Below are 17360 nucleotides of genomic sequence, written 5' to 3' on the forward strand. Positions count from 1 at the left end.
GATCGGCATGCTCCCTGTCAGAGGAAAAACGACGTGATGAATGCTCTAGAGATGAACTCGCTGGAGAGCTCATGTCCATCGCTGAAAGTGGCCGGGGGCTCAGATTAGGCGAGTGCGAGTCGTTGGTGTCTCTTGTGGACGAAGATGGCACATCACTACAAGCAGCATGAGATTGGGAGGTGCCGCTTTGATCATGCATCTTCTTGCTCGAGCTTGGCGTTTTCGCTCCCGGCCGCGGCGTCGCAGCAAGGTGAAATGATGCGCGGGACCATTTCGTTTTCTTCCGGCGTCGGAATCGAAAGTGCTGTTCCCCAGAGGAGCTGATGCCATCGCGTTTGCCATGTAGCTTTTGTTCCTTGTTGTTTCTTTTTTGAACCACGCGCTGTTTTTGAACGGCTGGCTTTCGCACACAACACCCGAGGCACCCGAGGTAGTTGAAGGCCGCTTCGTGTGGAAACGCCCGTTGTAGCGTTGAAGTCGAGGGGGCGTTACTAGATGTGGGTGTAATACTGAATTTTATATCTACTTCATTCGCTTCCACTGACCAAGGCAAAGTCTCGGGTTTTTTGCGTTGCCCACGAGTCACGGGAAACTCGCTGCCTCGCGGCTCTGCTTCACATCTTCCTTCGATTTCGCTCCACTTCCGTTTTTTGGTCGACGACTCGGGCGATGCGTAGTTGAGGTCTGCTCTTTTGCTTTCAGCCTCGTCATCAGCGTCACTTACTTCCTTCGTGGACTCTTGAGCAGGATCCACACATTCTGGTTGGTTGAATAACGGCCTACCACACTGGAAGCATGTGTTTCCGCCAAGCAGATGAAAATTTGTCAGTTCAGCCACTGGCTGATTCTGCATCGTGTCATCTTCCATCTGCATGCTTCTGAATATGGCCAGCAAATCGTCCTCCCCAGACACACCGTCCAGCGCTGTAACGACGTCACCCGCTACGAGACCTCCAGCAGAAACCATCGCAGCACATCGACTCCATCGCTCCCTACGTGGTGTTGAACTGCTCCTTAGAGCTAGCATTTCGCTGCCCTCGTTGTACTCAGACTGGCCGTGTTCTCGCGAGGCGGTCTGTCGCCGAATGTCGTTGCGTGTAGGCCAACGGCGCATGGAAATCTGATCCTCCATTGGATGGACTGTTTGAACTGGACCGCTAGCCCTGTTCATCCAAGACAAAGGCCTTTCATCTGTGGCGGAACGACTCGCATCGCCTCCTGCGCAGCTGTCGACGCCCGTCTTAGTTCCCTTGACATGAGACAGCCCTGTTGCAAAGCGAAGAATGTGGGAGTTGGAATCAGACACAGTAGCTTGTTTTTCGGCATGCGCAGAAAGCGAGATATTTTCAGACGCACCTCTCGTATTTTCGAGCCGTGGATTTTCTTCTGGATGATGCATGCGCAGAGTTGGCGATGGCTGAGCTGAAATTGCGCCAGTGGTTGAACCCGCTGTCTCCAGGCAAGCTTTAGGTGCAGTGGAAGACGTAGTGCTCGACGCAGGCAAAGCACCTCCTGCGTTGGCCGCAGGAGTCTTGGAAATCCCGGCGAACACGGAGGAGCTGGCAAGTGCCTGAGCACCTGAGTCATTCGTGTGTTCTGTAGGCTGCTGCGAGATAACCCCTCGGCTCATGGCGCTGAAGGATGACCCATGGAATAGGCTCCTTCCTGGTACGGCAGCTATGGCGCCCTCACCTTGAGAACGCCTACTTCGCTTCGTTACAGCCAGTGCAACATCGTCTGGAAGCTCCTCCATGGGCCGCTTCCGGTTTTCCTCGGTCGAAGTACCGGAAGTTCACTTGGGGGGTCCGGATGTGCTGGCCCCGACGGGGTGGCCGAACCTCGCGACAGCGAGCTTCGAGCTAGGCACGCAGCGGACGAAACCTCGCCGCCAGTGCCCTTCGCAGCCACTGCAGCCTCACAGCATGAGCGGTTAGCTTGGGAAGTCTCAATCGCGGGGGTCGCAACAACGTAGCTTCGTGCAGGGTCAGAACAACGCTTCTTCTTGTTCTTCTTCTTCTTCACCTCTTTATAATGGCACATACCCACGTGGGGCTTCTTCTTCTTCTTCTTCACCTCTTTATAATGGCACTAGCTACACCTGCACCTTCTTCTTCCCCTTGCACGTCCTTCTCGAAAATGCCTTCTCCTTCTCGTATGGTGGGACAAGGAACCGGAAAAAAAGGGAAGAAAGAGAAAGTAAGGTCAAAGCTGGAAAATTGGCTTATGAGGCTTTGAGGTCGCAAAGCGACTCAGGCTATGAGAGACGCCGTAGTGAAGGGCTCCGGAAATTTCGACCACCCGGGGTTCTTTAACGTGTACTAACGTTGCACAGTACACGGGCCTCCATCTTATGAAGCTTTTTTGGGGCATAGACGACTCTGAGATTAGGAAACTTGGCACTAGGTGTGTTAGCTAGCCCTTCCAATTGCTATTTCAAAACAAGTACACGAGTATTTGGTTTCATCAAATTCCAGATTATGTTTGTTTGTGAATAATCAATAAGTGTTGCCTTCTTGAACGTGTGCAGTTCTTGTTTTTTCGACTCTTCGGTGATGCCCACGCACACTTAAGCAATTGCATCCTGATGATGATGACGGTGAATTTTTATGGCGCAAGGGCATCTGGGGCCAATGGGCGCCACGGCACAATGTATTTTTCTTCTACCCAAGGTGGGGTCGAAGACCCATTTCCAAAGCATTTCACGCTAAATAAGCCGAGCACCCGACCAGGGGAAAGCTTGTGGCCATTACAAGTAGAAAACCAGCGGAAAGGACGCGTTCTCAAGGAGCAGAAGCACACAGGACAACGCTGGAAACACAAATGAAAATTCTTTACTTGGCGAATCGCTAACATAAGAATAGGGCGCAAATGCGCGAGAGCAGCCACAAACGTTAACAAAACAACAAACACGAAATTATTAAGCGACCGATGATTGCATGTGGCGACCTACTCTGCCACACATGCCCAACATTCTTGGTCAAAAATTACGAATATTGGAAAAATGCACAATAGTGGTATAGAAATATTGAAAGTAATGATCCATTCTTCGGTTATGCAGCAAAATCTTTCCTCTATAGTGTTTCCCTCGTTAGCATCGAGCAGTTAAGACTGGCGTATTAAATCAATGGTGAACGCTTTTGACGATAGCAGACACGTTAACAGGAAAAAAAAATGCAAGCCTGTAGACGAGCGATTTGCGGATATATTCATTGTTATGATGAAATCATAGAATATGTGAAGAAGCTGTGTTCATAAAATCTTTTCTGCTCAAAAATGCCTTTGTCCAGGATTTTTAAGTATGTGCAGCCCCCGTCAAAAATATACAGCCCACCGCGCACGGCCGCGGAGCGCCTGCCGGGCCGAGCGGTGGCGTCCCCGTCCCGCAAACGCGGGACGGGGACAACTGATCACGATACAACTGATCAGGTGCTTACAATACAAGGCCACGAAATACCCAAAGTGGCCGAATACAAATACCTCGGGATATGGCTAAACGAAGGGCAGATATACACGGAAAAGCATGAACAGGCTCTTAGGGCAAAAGGACGAAGAGACGCCGGGATAATGAAACATAGGGCATTATGGGGGTACAACAAATATGAAGTACTAAGAGGTATTTGGAAAGGAATAATGGTGCCGGGACTTACTTTCGGCAATGCAGTTCTGTGCTTAAGGGCAGAAGTTCAGTCGAGATTAGACGTAAATCAGAGAGCTATTGGAAGATTAGCACTAGGTGCCCACGGCAAAACCACAAACGAGGCAGTACAAGGGGATATGGGCTGGGCATCGTTCGAGGCACGGGAAGCTAAGAGTAAAATACTATATGAAGAACGCCTGAGGAAATTGGACGATAACAGATGGGCAGCTAAGGTATTTAAATATTTATACAGAAAGAACGTTCACTCACAGTGGCGGAAAAGAACTAGAAAACTAACCAGTAAGTATGCCGGTCATGAGGACGGAGAAAGAAAGAGCATTAAACGACAGGTTAAAAACGCGGAAGTTAAAAATTGGATGAATTCAATGGAAAAGAAACATAGTGTAGAACTATATCGATTCTGGAAAAGGCAGATCAGGAAAGAATTTTTCTATGATAACTCAAGAGGCAGTGCCCTACTTTTTGAAGCTAGATCAGGGTGTCTTAGAACGCGCAGCTACAAAAAGAAATTTAACGAAGAAGATGACACATGTGCAGTGTGTGGTAGATCTGTGGAAACAATTGAACACCTCATAATCAAATGTGATGGTATCCATCCGGATGTCGATGCAGGCGTAGTCACTCTTCCTGAGGCCCTAGGGTTTAAAGATAACAATGGTCATGTAAATAAATCTGCAGTGGAAGTCAGCAAAAAGCGATTGGAGGATTGGTGGCTGAAAAGCAGAGATGTGGCATAAGGTTAGAATAGTAGGAAACCGTAGGCAAAGGTGATGGAGAATCTTAATGAGAATTGCCAATACAGTAAACAACAAAAATAATAAATAAAGAAAAGCTGAGCATGGTGGCAATTGCCACCACCCCGTTTCAAAGGGGGCGCTCCTATCCATCCATCCATCCATCCATCCGCGCTGGGTGCGAGGGTATAGAGGGTGAGGGTGAGGGAAACATGGCTCATGCCTTTAAACACGACTAAATGTAAAGTCATGACATTTTCCCGCCTTCGCAACCAGATTAAGACTACCTATACTACCTCAACTCTACACCCGTTGCCTACACATCATCATACAAATATCTTGGCCTGCACATGACACCATCGCTATCATGGATAACACATATTGAAACCATTTGCTCCGAAGCCTCACGCGTTCTCGGCTACATGCGGCGTAGTCTCTCCGACTCATCCTCAGACATTAAAAAGCTAGCATATCTTACATTCGTCAGACCAAAGCTTGAATACGCATCAGCCATCTGGAACCCGTCACAATCATACCTCGCCACTAACCTCGAAGCCATTCAAAACCGTGCAGCACGATTTATCACCTCGAACTACTCAAGAACTTTCAGCGTCACCTCAATGAAAAGAGACCTCGACTTGCCGTCCCTCGCATCACGCCGCATCATATCTCGTTTGTGCCTTCTTCACGCATTCTATTATGACCCACGGTCCAGACATGAGCTACTAACAACACCACTGCGAAGATCTTCCCGTTTAAGCCACAGCCAGTCTCTAGCACGAATTTCCACCCGTACCCTTGCAATGAGTAGCTCATTTTTCCCTCATGCAATAGTCTTATGGAATTCCTTACCCGAAAACATAGCCGAATGCACAGACAGAAAACAATTCCGTAATAAGCTTAAAGGGCAACTCCGGCGATTTTTCAGCCATTTTAAGTTAATGGCTGTTTTGTGTTCCTAAGAACCTCCTGTAATGTGTACGATACACGGTTTTCAAAAGCAACCGTAAAATAATTTTAAAACAACAAAAAACGCAAACTCGACACCGAAACCGGAAAACCGAAACCGGGGAGGTGCCTTCGTGCGGTATAGACTGTGACGTCACGAGCGGGTTCGCCGCGCTGTGAAGTCCCCGAAGATATCACAACTACCCTGAGCCGCGCTGTCGACATGACTGAAAGCGCGGAGGACAGCTTTTCCAAGACCAGCGAGTCTGTAGAAGACGACTCATTCGACGATTTTGGACTGGACGAGTCGCCTTTCAGGTATGATCCACCGCCGCGCGAGCCAGCCGAGTCACACCACAGGCCGTGTCACCTGCAGCACGCAGACGGTCTGAACTCGGAGAAGTGATTATTTGAGTCATTTTTCGTGCATGCTTTTGTGACAGAGTCGTCAGAACAAAAGTTAATGAGATGCTCCCGCCGACAGCTGTTCGTGTGGCCAGTGCCGGCCGACCCAGCCTGATGAAAGAATCTGCTGCCGGAACGTTGCCGCGGTGCACAACGTACGTCCTTACAGGGGCATGCATCACCAACAGTCCTCTCTGCGAAGCTTTATCTCGACGGCGAGCTTTTGGAAATGAGTTCACGCCAGCTACAGTTCTACAATCCAACATACCGCTTCTTCTTGACGGCCGCGCTTCGTTCAGCTGGCCGCTGCGATAGACGGTCGTACTAGCATAACGTTGGCACAGAATATGCCTTCAAGCACCAGTTGAACGAAGCCTTAGCGAGTCCAAAGCTCTCTTTGAAGTGCACGCTGTCTTCATAGCAATCTGGCGCGAAATGTTCCGAGCACAAGCGGGAATGCTTCCTCGGAGTCCAGTTTACACGGCGGACAGCTCTCACCAACTTGTCGCGAAGGTTCTTATCGCTAGGAAACCTACGCTAGATCACGCCCGTTGTCACAGATCAAGAATTTGTGCACCCCACAGCACTACAGAAGTTGTCGTGACCTATCACTCTGGCGTACAAATCACATCAGGCACGTTGAGATGGCGCGAAATTGCACAGGTGGTCGAAATAATTCCGGAGAGCTCCACTACGGACCTCTTTCTTCCTTTCTTCTTTCACTCCTCCCTTACGTCGCGGTTCGGGTGTCCATTACTGCGTCATTTACTTTCCTCAAAACCAATTTTCAGTTTTCCCCTGCACTGCCCAACCAGCTTGACACGCCGCCCCGCCAGTGACGTCACAGAACAGGGTGGCCTGTAGAAGTTGCTCGATCAGTGGGTGCGGCTCGCGTCGAGGAGCGCTTGTCTTCAAAATTCGCTTGCGGAAAAACTACGCCGGTTTCAGGTGCGAAATTTTACATGAGGCATCAGACTATCATAAAGAATACAGACTTAAAATTTCATTTCAATCGATGCACATCGAAAAATCGCCGGAGGAGACTGTCCCCTTTGTACTCTTTTGTTACTTAGTGTAGTTGTATTTCTGCGCCTTAGCGTAATTTTGCTTCTCTTCCGCTTGCTTGGTTGCTGTTATTTGACTTAGATGTATGTCTGCATTTTTTACTGTATTTTTTCTTGCTTTTGTTTTTGCTTGCCTTCATTGTATTTTGTATTTTGCTCTTCACATTTTTCCACGTTCAAGTTTTTTTTACATCATGTTAATTCGCCTCCCCCTTATGTAATGCCCTCGGGCCCTTAAGGAGAAAATAAATGAAATGAAAAGGCTCCCTTCCTTTCAGGCGGGAGAGGGAAACAGAGTCGCGCTGGCTGCGCAATAAGTGCGGCCCTCGATCGCGGAGGCCACGGTGCGGCGTTCGTGGTATTACTTCTTTGCCGGCTCCTGAGCGGGGGCGCTTGCATCGAGGCAAAACGCAGTCACCTTCGGAAGCTGCTCCCAAGCAGGTATCCGCGGTTCGAGCTCTCGGGGGCACTCGAAGATAAGCCGCGGCAACTTCATCGCGCTAGCGCGGACTATGCGCTAAATAACTGCAGTGGCCGTGCAGATTCCGTACGTGCTTCGCCAGTGAGGAAACGAAAGAAAAAGAAAATGCTTCGAGCCCGCATAGCGCATGACAACAAGCCATGCTGTTGTGAAGGTGTAGGTTGCGCAACCACGGGACGAACCACGAAGAAAGACACAGGGACACACACAAGCGCACTAACAACTCTTCGTGGTTCGTCCCGTGGTCGCGCAACCTACACCTTCACAACATCATGTACCAACTAGGCCCAACCCAAGTTTTATTGAACAAGCCATGCGCTGTGCTCACTTCCTTTCAGACTCCTTTTATGAGTTCGTTGCAAGCCGTCAGCAGACATTTCCATCCCTAGCTTCAAGGAGCAACCCTAAGCAACTCACTCTGCTGGGCACCTTGCTGCATTGAAAGAAATAAGTTACTATCGACAGGTCGACGAAAGGTACATAATAACCATGAAACTCTCTATTTTCAACGTACTGTAACCGGTGGCTGCATGCCATTACTACAGGGTGAGAAACCTGGTGCCATTTTTGCAGTGAAGCTGAATTCCACTCAAACGATTCCAAAGGAATTCACTATTATCCAATAGTGAATTCGTAGTTGGTTGCATGCTTTTTAGCGTCCCAAAGTGACTCATGCTATGAGGGGCGCCGTAGCGGAGGGCTTTGGGTAATTTCGACCACATGGGGTTCTTTACCGTGCACTGACATCGCACAGCACCCGCGCCTCTAAAATTTCGCCTCCATCTCAATGCGACCGCCGCGGCCGGGATCGAACCGCGTCTTTCGCGTGAGCAGCCCAGCGCCGTAACCACTGAGCCGCCGCGGCAGCCTATGTGTGCAGCAGATCAAATTGCTTAGGGCTGCTGCTTGAAGCTAGGGATAGAAATGGGAGTATTACGAAAGGACCAGTGACAAACACATAACAGAAGCCTGAAAGAAACTGAGCACAGCGCATGGCTTGTTGTCATGCGCTATGCGGGCTCGAAGCCTTTTCTTTTTCTTTCGTTTCCTTCACTGGCGAAGCACGTACGAAATCTGCACGGCCACTGCAGTTACTTAGCGCATAGTACGCGCTAGCGCGAAGAAGTTGCCACGGCTTATCTTCGAGCGCCCCCGAGAGCTTTGCTGCTCGCACCGCGCACCCCTGCTTGGGAGCAGCTTCCGAAGTTGACTGTGCGTTTTGCCTCGATCAAAATTCAGGGAGGCACACACATGCATCTAGGCACGGTAGCCAGCTTGGAGGTTCTTCGCGTGCAGCATATACACTCCTCTCCAAAGCACACTGTTCACGAAACACAGATTTGGAGGATCTTGGTGGCTCGACATGTCTGTCCATCATACGGCTTTTCCAAAGACTGAATAGTCCCATCAACACAAACAGATCATAAGGCACAACAGAGTTTTTGCCAACGGCAGAAATCTAATAGTGCATGGTGTAATTTCAATGTCCTTCTTAAGAGTTCGTTGTAGTATGTCCCAAAAGAACATGGCATCACGGCACAGGATGAAGCAATGATCAATTGTCTCAGGCACGTTACACAGACGGCGATTCACATTGCAGGGTACAAACATCCCCTTGTCATTAAGAAATGTCTTGACAGGCAGCGTCGCTGAGTGTAGTTTGAAAAAGAACGTTTTAGTGGCTGCCTGAATGCACATCCGCCTAACACGCTTTAGAACGCTGATGTCCAAAGACCCCAGATAAGGCTGCCGATACGATGGTGTAGGGAACAAAGACTCAGTGAGAGCCTGGGTCATCTGTTTTCTCGAGAGGCTATACAGGTAATCTAAAGAGAAGCGCACAGTGAGGAAATTGAAAGTGTCAGCAACCTCCTTAAGGAATCCCCATAAAGTCCCCTCACGAGCCTGCACAGTCGGTGTGAATAAGTAAGGCAAATTAAAACTAAGCCGCCTAATGAGCACAGCTACCAGAAACGGGTGGTTTGCCGATTTGAAAAAGAAAAAACGGGAAACAAGCTGATGCACGAACAGGTGAACAAGGCCCACTCCACCACCCTCTAAGGGAAGGAACAAGTTGTCACGCCTCATGGGCTCCCATTGAGAGCGCCACACGAATGTTGCAAATATTCTGTGTATTGCTTGCACCTTTTTCCTTGCACAATGCAGGACTTGAAGGACATACGCGAGCTTTGCAAACAAAAATATGTTACAGACCTGTGCCCTCGCAAACACTGAGAGTTCCCTACCCATCCAAGCCTGTGTTTGCCGCCGTAGAGTTACAATTTGGGAATCCCAGTAGGCTGCACTGTTGCGAACTTGGTGCAGCAGAACCCCTAGGTACTCAAGAGGGCTACAGTCCCAGCATATGCCACCGAACTGGCTTGGCCTAGTTCCCCAATAACCCAACCAAAAGCCTTTGGATTTCTCTAAATTAAGAGCCGCGCCTGATACATCGCAGAACTGTTTAGTCAAGTTTAGAGCCTCAAGTACACTCTTTTTGTCAGAACAAAAGAGGGCGACATCATCAGCGTAGGCTAAAACTTCACATTGAGCCAGAGAGAAACCGCGGATAGCTGCGCTGTTAATTATACTGAGACAGAGGGGTTCCAGATATAGGGCAAACAACAATGGAGACAGTGGACTTCCTTGACGAACAGATGCTTCAAGTGGTATTGGTTTCGTTAGCTCCTGATTAACAATAACCCTTGTATAGGAGTTCTTATAGCACAGCCTTATGCCTTTGAGCAAGACGTCACCAATATTTGCATACTCCAAGACCGCAAACAAGAAATCGTGCCGAACTTTATCAAACGCCTTCGCCAAGTCAATTTGAATCAGAGCTACTTGGCCTGTCTCATCTGATACTGTCTCTAATACTGAACGTGCAATATGGATATGTGTTTGAATACTGCGGCCTCTAATACCACAGACCTGATGCGAACCTATCAAGTCCATAATGACGAGCTGCAGACGACTGGAAAGAACCTTGGCAAAAATTTTGTAATCAACATTGCAGAGGGAAATTGGAGGATATCCCTCAAAAGTTTTCAACCGATTAGTATCTTTGCTTTTGGGAATTAATATTGTGTGCCCAGAATAGAAAGTGGGAGGCAGGACACCCACATCATAAGATGCTTGGAAACTTCCATCAAAACAGGCACTAGGCAAGGCGAAAATGTTTTACAGAATTCGCTAGTAATACCATCTGGCCCAGGAGATTTCTGGCTCTGCAGGGCAGAAATGGCTGATTGAATTTCATCCAAAGTGATAGGTCCCTTCACTATAGCACACTTCTCATCGTCAAGTCGAGGGAAGTTTCCGAGTAAGGAACTGTAATCGAAACCCTGATTTGGATCTTCGCAACTGCCAGACAACTTCCGATAATAGTCGAAGAAAGCAGCAAGAATACCTGGCGCATCGCTGTATGTGCAATCACCATACTGAATTTCCAATATTTCCTTCGCAAGAGCATTCTCTCTTTCATCACTAAGGGCCCGACGAGAAGGTTGCTCGTCAAGAAACCTTCAGGACCTAGATCTTATCAAGGCCCCCTTATATCTTTCTGTCGCAAATTCTTGAAGCTCTGCTTTTACGTTATTAATCTCTTCGAGATAGGCACCCGGGCTAACCCTCTCTAGCTCATGTAGCTCCGTTAGGGTGCGCCCAAGCTCACGAAGGTGATGTCTCTTCAGGAAAGCGATTCTTGCTGAGGCCTCAATTGCCAAGTTTTTGATCTCCTGTTTAAACAAGTCCCACTTTTGAAAAACGGACAGATCACGGCATGACCATACGTCCTTCAAACAAGTAGGTACAGCACGCTGAAAGATTTCGTCTGAGAGCAGACAGTTATTCATCTTCCACAACTCCCATCGAGGGTGAAGTACATGCCGAGTGTACCTCCCTATCTGAAGAGACACCATACAGTGGTCACTGAAGAAGATGGGCCGCACCCAGTAGCCAAGCACACTTGCTAACACGTCTACAGAAACGTAAATTCTGCCAAGGCGAGCATTAGAGGAAAACTGAAAATGAGTGAAATGTATACTGTCGCCTTTTTCCTGTCCCACATCCACAAGACTATATTCAGAAACCAAGTCGGTAAGTAATGCAGCACTAGGGTTGTATCTCTTACATACCACTGATCGGTCCTCATCCCTACAAACGCAATTAAAACCTCCCAACAATATAATTTCGCGGTCCGTGCACAAATGTTCAACTAATGACAGAAAGAAAAGCCTTCTATTGCGCTGCTTTATGGGGGCGTAAACACAAATAATCCGCCACTGTACACCTGAAATTGTGAGATCACAGCATATAAGTCGCCCCTCGTCATCTATGCAATATGACATGGCTGTTATCTCTAGCGTGTTCGCCAGGAATAGCATACAACCTCCGGATAAGCCTCTCGTGTGGCTAACAATAATGCTGTATTCCGACAAAAAAGGCTCGAGAGCAGCTTCTGTCTACTCATAAGAGGACAACTTTGTTTCCTGGATAGCGGCTACACGCACGCTCCATTTCTTTAAGAGATGCCGTACCTGCTGTTGCCTCCTACGATTACGCATACCCCTAACGTTAAGGGCAGCGACTTGATATGCTGCGACGCTCGCCATTTTTTGTGCCAGTCTTAACAAACACCATCCCCTTGAATGGGGTGGCCCGCCTCCAAATTGGCGGCCTCTCGGGCAGACATCGCCCTCCTCTTTAACGCCGCCCTTCCCGTGGCCTCTACTTGCATGCTGCTGCGTTGGCACCGGAGTCTTAGCCAGAAGGAAGGGACCTTGTTTGTTCGCTCAGGCTTTTCTTCCCCGATGGCCCAGGCGTGTCGGTCGCTGCCGGACAGACTGCCAGCCGTGTCATCTCAAGCCTTGCTTGTCGCCCCATTCACCGGATTTTCCTGTTTTCCTTCCTTTCCAGGCTGGAGCATCGCCCTCGTCTCAGCACCGCCAAATGCAACATTCCCCCACCGGCTGGGCCCTTCGCCACTGTTGCGGGGCTGTTGCGGGGCTTCGCTGTTGCGGGGCAGTGCTGGACAGGTTGAATACTTTTTGGCGTGGGGATAAAGGTGACGGCCAGGCTGTTGCCCTTCAGAGGTATAATGAGCCTTGGCCCCCCGACACCCTGAAATTCCTGGCGCCCCACAGTCTGTTAAAGCCCATCCGAGGTCCCACAAAGGGAAGATGTCGCCACAGATATCGGCCCTCCAAGAACGTGCAGCGTCCTGTCACAATTGTAGGACGGCTCAAAGGTCAGTGTTGAGAAAAATACTTCCACCAATAAAATAATGATTCTGAAGTGAAATAAACAGATTATGTAAAAAGTATTTAAATTTTTTCTAAATTTTTCAAGTTTCGTCATAGATGGGTTAAGTGATGCACCATAGTCCTGCAATGGCTGGTACCGCCATCCATGGGGCTTGTGCAACCCACGTCGCTCTTGCCGAGCAACCTCTCACGGCCAATCGTTAATTGCCTCCTGCCACGATTGGGTGGAGTGATGATGCCAGAAGGTCACATGACCTGGCCGCCTTACCTAGGTTCTTTCTCCTGGAATTTTTTAGTCACAATGCCGGATTTTTTGCGGAATGGGAGCCTCAGCACAACTGCGTTAAAACGTGAAGTGGGAAAAGACAGACAGGATAAGTGCTGACTAGTAACTGGAACTTTACTCAAATCATCATTCAGGTATGCACAACCTTCCGGCCTCATTACATTCAATGTGCACAAACTCTAGATCAAAAACATCCAAGCTAGAAAATGAAATGGACGTCTAGCCAGCTGACATTTCACTGAATCTCTAGAGTGAAATGCCACGCTGGTACACCTTTTTAAACCTTTTTAAAACACATGCTTTGGCCAACATTTGTTTATTTTGCAGGCCGTCTTACAAAGCAGTCATCCTGAAAAAAAAAAATAAACAAACAGATTTAATATTATAGGTGCCAAATGAACCTTACTTGCTTGCAAAAATGACACAGACAACAGGAGGAGACATATACACGGGCTTTAAAGTTTCTTTCAAAACTTTAAAATTTCATACGTGTGTATTTTAATAGTTTGTAATGTGAGAACAGAAAAAAGAAGGTAGCATGTGCACTTGTTATGCAATACAGTATCTTGCTCTTTGCCAAGAACGCATTAAGGTGTGTTCAGGTAGCGAGAGAAAACACCACACATATACAAAACTTCCTCTCTAGCTGTTCTGACTGATACGCTGCTGTCTTCCCCAGACCACCTGGTATTGATGTGAAAGCACTGAGAAAAGCCAACAGCGTGGGTGAGTACTCACAGATGGCATACAGACAGTCCCAACGATGGCAAGAAAAACAGGGTGATGACCGAGGGGCCGCATGATGTATACACAGCAAGCAGAGCACCTCCATCCACTTCAGGCAATCCTATACGTATACACTTGCCACTGGCTCACCTCCAGGTGGCGCCACTTTTTCCGACAACATTCGTACCAACATTGTGACACAACCGTTTGTCGTACAGTGTTCTGGGTGGTGTCATACACTTAAGGGGGGACGAGGCCCTTAAAACTAACATCTTATTTATGGCTAGAGTCTCATGAAATTTTGCACACAGATGAGTTTTTCTCTTCCGATTCCAAATATGTAATCACAATTGAGGTGGTGGTCTTAGATCTTACAGAGCCTAGAATGTAATTGGGTAATTTCTTACGCAGCTTTAATGAGCTTTCTCAATGCATTTTGTTGCTTTTAACTGCATGAATTGACAGCCAGAGGGCTCCATACCCACTGACATTCTTCATTTTTCTCTAAAAGCATGTGATCCTGATATACTATGTCGAGAGTAAAAGGTTGCAGTATATGACAGTGCAGTTCGTTAAGCTAATTGTAAACTGCTACTTATACGTGGCCTAAACAAAAAAAAATAAGAATGTCATCGGGTATGGGAATCCACTGGCTATCAATTCATGCAGTTAAAAGCAACACAATGCAATGAGAAAGTTCATTAAAGCTGTGTAAGAAATTACCTCATTACACTCTAGAATTTAAGATAACTTTTGATCTAAGACGAACAGCTCAATTATGACTACATATTTGGAGTCAGAAGAGAAAAACACATCTGCATGCAAAATTTCATGAGATTCTAGCCACAAATAAGAAGGTCAGTTTTAAGACCCTCGTCCCCCCTTAAAGAAAGGAACAGTGTGGACAAACACGGACACACAAAGAATCGACATGCACACGAGCATCAGTACTCCATCGCTCTCCTTGTCAAAAAAAGAGCTGGATTTTCTGGGTGACTTGACAAACACCTAAGGTTTCTGATGCGCCACACACAGCTGATTAATTCACGGAATCCTCGTTGGTACTGCTTTTATCTTGCTTTTAGTTCTACACCTCCTTTTTGGGCACGTTTTTTAAAACTTTTACCTTGTCACGTTTTTATATTTTTTATATTTTTATGTTTTCACCTGTGCAATCTCATCTGTGTACTCTTCATAGTTTTTACCAATCCTCGCCCTTTTGGGTACTTTTTCATTTTTTTGTTAATGTTACCTATCTGGCCCCCATTTCACGGCCCTTTATACACCGTCTTTTTATCGCTTATAACTTTATTTTGTTCCCTGTTGTGCTTTTCTGCCATCTTGTGACGCGACCACACTGCCGGTTATCGCTGCAGCAGCCCTGTTACCCACCCCCTCATGTCTTCTATTTAAGTGTCTTTCCGCCAGAATAAAATTTCAGTTGTGAGTCGGCGCTCGCGTGTGTGTTGTTTCTTCGTGCTGTTTCTTCCTCAACTGTATGCGCTCCTCGACTTTTTTAAGGAAAACTGTGATGCAACCCGTTTGTCATACAACGTCCCTGTCGTATGCGCCCAAGGACAGTGATGCTTTCACATTCCAACACATAAGCAGTCTTGTCTCTGCCGAATTGTTTTTGATCGCTCTAATGAGCTTTAGCGCACCCAGTCTGACAAAGCTCTCCACCCCAGGCAACTGCTCCACTCCCAGAGAAACTGTTTTTGAAGTGCAAAGACAAGGCATTTAGTAGGCCAATCTCAGAAATACTGGTGCAATGACCTGAAACCCAGTAGGGACTAAATTGGCCAGAAATACTACCGTAAATCTAGCAGCTGACACTTTCCGAACGCTTTTCTTATTTGGCTGACAAACTTGCTCTATTCATCCTGTAGACAATCGCACGAGGTATTCATGCTACAACTCTGGATCCCGTGAAGACTCCTCCTGAACAATCGTCTCTCTGCCATTTAATAAATGATGCCTCGAAATATAAGTACAGAACCCCGGTAAAACCTGACAAATTCGTGAAACCCTGCACATTCCAGATGATGGAAAAGTATGATAACACGATGGCATTTGAAAATTAGCTCCACTGAGTGAGTGGAACTCTATGAAGCACAATAGCTAAGAACAAGTAAAATAAAAAAGTGGGGGTACCACAAATAGCCTATGGCTCTAAAAGGAAATGGTTCAGAGCTGGCGCCAACAATCTGGGCAAAGCCGTGATGGTCCTATCACAGCTTTGGGTTGTGCGAGCCTCGTTTCGTCAGAGGAGACGTTTTCGGCGCATCTGAACTATCCGGGATGACTGCTGGACGCAGGGCAATAAGGCACGTGTGTGTCAAAAAGTGGCCACAGGCATTCAGCACGCTGCGAGAAGCATGCGCACCCTACCTTCTTAAATGCTTAGCCCAAACTTTTCACAACTGTCCTGAACAAGATTCGTGAAAACCTAGAATCCCAGCCTGCCTTGCTAGTCTCTGTGGGCTGATATTTCTTTAGTGGCATGCAAGGAAAAAGAACTGTTAAGGGGGGAAGAGGGTCTTAGAAATAAATTTTTATCAATGAAGTCACAACTATGAAATCTTCAGGGAACATGCATTTTTGCGTGCCGATTCCAAATATGTAATCTAATTTTATGTACAACAAGTCCTTGTGCACTTATGCAGTACGTTAGGTAACTTTTGCCGAGGGTTTGAAAGAAATTCTACTGCAGGGAGCTTGTTAGACTGCATGCCATTGGTTTCTCTTGACATCAAGCTATGCAGTAAGGGTGAAATTATCATCCTGCCTGTGATAGAAGGAGAGTTATAGGATTTTGAAGTCATCAGTTTCTTCCCGTTTGTGAAGTGGCAAATTCAAAACCCTGTAACTCAACTTCTATGATAGCCAGGCTAATAATTTTACCCTTATTGCATAGTTTGATGTCAAGACAAGCCAATGGCATGTGTCCTAACAAGTTTCCTGCAGGAAAATTTATTGAAAGCTCTCGGCAAAAAGTTACATAATATATAACTGCACAAGGTTTTGTTTTACATAAAACTGAATTACTTATTTGGAATCAGCACGCAAAAATGCATGTTTCGCCAAGATTCTATTATTGTGACTTCATAAACAAAGATTTTTTTCTAAGACCAGCTTCCCCCCTTAAAAACAACTGCGAGTCGTAGCTATGGAAAAACACTGAAAGTGAAGCCATGCAATGAGAACTGCTCTGCCCAGCAACACGCAAGCATTTTAGTCATGCCAAGCGAGCACTGATCGATCAGTGTCCCATGATTGGCCACAATGGTGCTCACAGAGTGCCTGCTTGACTGCTCTGCTGACACACATCTTGACGCAGTAAATACAAGAAAGCTTGTTGTAGTGTGATAAAGCCATCCGTGCTAAGTTTACGGCCATTTTGGCACAGTTTTAGGTCAGAACTGTTCGCTGTTGAAGGGTTAATACAGTCGAGCTTGCTTACAGTGAGCACGACCATCATGCACAGTTTGTTCGTTAAATCCACATTTGCAGCAAATGGACTGGTCACAAAATCAACGACTGGAAGGACAACGTTCACGATGTGCTGTCAACCCAGCATACGCCATCAGCCCGACTCAGTTTAGACACCAGCTGTCATGTTTTAGTCCAATGTTTAGGATTGGTTCACTGGTTGGTTTATTGGGGTTTAACGTCCCAAAGCGACTGAGGCTATGAGGGACGCCCTAGTGAAGGGCTCCGGAAATTTCGACCACCTGGGGTTCTTTAACATACACTGACATTGCACAGCACACGAGCCTCTAGAATTTCGCCTC

This window comes from Amblyomma mixtum, chromosome 7 (genome assembly GCF_055824585.1).
Source record: "Amblyomma mixtum isolate Tamu chromosome 7, ASM5582458v1, whole genome shotgun sequence".
NCBI lineage: Eukaryota > Metazoa > Arthropoda > Arachnida > Ixodida > Ixodidae > Amblyomma > Amblyomma mixtum.